Here is a 2,374-nt window from a genome sequence, read left to right as displayed (position 1 = left end):
CGATAAAGGAAGTTGCAGGATTCAAATAAAGGTACTTAAGTCACCGACAAGTAAAAGTGGGGAGTAGAAACGTTTGAGGTAGTTTCAATCCTTACCCATTTCTGCGTCGGGTGGGGAGATGTAAACATGGATTTCGTGCTTAAACTATTGTTCACAAAGAGAAGGTACGACAGCGTTTAGAGAATCAAACAAGATTCGGATAGCGATTAAAGTTCTACTTGGTTGTTGATTTAAGGATGCATGCTTCAGAAGCACCTTATGGTTAGCGTTCGACTATGACCAAGACTTGTAGATCGTGTTCTCGTGGCCTAGTTTGAATATCCTTAATTAGGGGGCATGAGGAGGAAAGTTGCATAAGAGGAAGTTAAAATTCACTATTAGGCGTGATGGTAGTGTAGTGATAGTGGATGAGGTCTCTATTATACTTGCTAAGTTAAGCTGCTCAGGTTCGGAAGAAGAGCTATACAGTTGTGTGCATACAGATACACTTGAAGCGAGACTTAACGACTGTATCGCCTTTCACCATAGGCCAATGTACAAGCAAAGTGCAGAATTCACACTTGGAAGTTATGTTGAGACCGTGCATTATGCAATGTCGAAAGAAGCTGGACTGAGCAATTTCCATCGATAGGATTCGTTACGATATTAGCCACCAAGCGAGCATCGAGGTGTCTTCGTATGAGATTTTATATAAGAGACAACGTCGAACCCCACTATATTGGAGTGAAGTAGGTGAGGAGAAGCACCATACGACTACCAACATGAATTGGATGCAAACACCTACGAATGACTACGAATAAGGCGAAAGTCATCCGAGAGAGTTTGGAAGCTGCTCAAGATCGACAAATGAGTTAAGCCGACGTGCATGGAAAAGATGTTGAATTCGAAGCCCGAGATTAAGTTTTTGAGATTATCTCCGTAGGAGAGAGTCGTACGCTTTGGTTGATAGAGAGAGCTAAGTTCTCATTATCTTAGTTCTACGAGGTTATTGGAAGAATTGGTTTTGTGGTATGCAAGTTAGTATTTTCGGGAAAGCAGATATCGGTATGCACCGAAATTTACGTATTGTTGCTACGAAAGGACATCGAAGACCTATCATGTAAGGAGAGACTAAGACAGATTTTAAGTCATGAAGAATGCGTATGGGTCAATAAGACTATTTTTCTCAGATCAAAAGTCTCGTGGTGAATTAATCTAGTCGGGAAAGCGACGTGGAAGCTTGAGGCACAAATCCGCAATCAATATTCTTATACATTTCAGCAACGTAAGAAATTTTAAGGACGAAATTATTATAAGAGGGGAAGATTGTAACACTTCGTCCCAAAGTACAACGGAAATTTTCTAGCTTTGACCGTTGACCGTTGACCGAAAGGGTCAAAAGTTGACTTTTTGACTCGGATGGAATTCTAGGTTGACTGAGGTACCGTTACGAAGTACACGTTGGCACGAGTTCGTAGACTAGTAGCACGTCGAAAACGGAGCTACGGTTTGAAAATTATGGGCAAAAAACAAGTCGGGATTCAAACTGTCCAAAAGGTGCCGGGAGTTGACTTTTTATGGTTGTAGAATTTTGCTTTGACTTTTGTGTGGTTGTAAAGTGCTCATCGATACGAGTTCATAGACTAGCGGCATGCTTAAATTGGACATCTGGTTAAGAAGTTATGGACATGTGAAGTTTTTCGAATATCGTATTATTTTAATATTATTTTTTAACGTGTAACAATGTGCCACGTGTGACTTAATAAATGTGACCATGATGAGGTGCCACATGTCAACCATGCTTAATACCATATTATTTTATTATTGTTATTTTATATAATAATATTATTTTTAATATTATTTAATTATTTTTAATTTATTTTCTTTTTATTTTTATTTTTCTTTCTTTTTCTTTTCTTTTTTTCTTTTCCCCCACGTGGGAAAACACCCAGGCCCCCGACCCGAAGCCTTCTTCTTCCTCCTTCTTCTTCCTTTCCTTTCCTTCTTCCTCTCGGGCCCTCGCTGTTTCTTCGTTTTCGGCCACCGGACGGCCACACGCGCTGGCCACCGGTGAAGCCCAGTTCCCGGCGACCTCGACCTCCAAGTTTCCCGGCCAAACGCCACCGGACGCGCCCAGATCGGGCCGGTGAAGTCGGTGGCGGCGGGTTGAATTTTTTCTGACAATTCTTGCCGTTTCCGGCCAACCCAGCTCGACCCATACCTCTATCACACCATTTTCAACCCCTCTGAGTCCATTTCCGTGATTAGATTACCCAAAATCCCCACCGTTTGAGAGATCCCTCAAGTTTAAACTCGGACGAGGCTTTCCGGCCAAATTCCGGCCACCGCCGGTTGAATTGAGCTCAATGGAGGTCGGTAATGTGATCTTCATCTC

The sequence above is a fragment of the Ziziphus jujuba genome, chromosome 5 (genome assembly GCF_031755915.1).
Source record: "Ziziphus jujuba cultivar Dongzao chromosome 5, ASM3175591v1".
In the NCBI taxonomy this organism is placed as follows: Eukaryota; Viridiplantae; Streptophyta; class Magnoliopsida; order Rosales; family Rhamnaceae; genus Ziziphus; species Ziziphus jujuba.
This window is presented reverse-complemented; position numbering follows the sequence as displayed.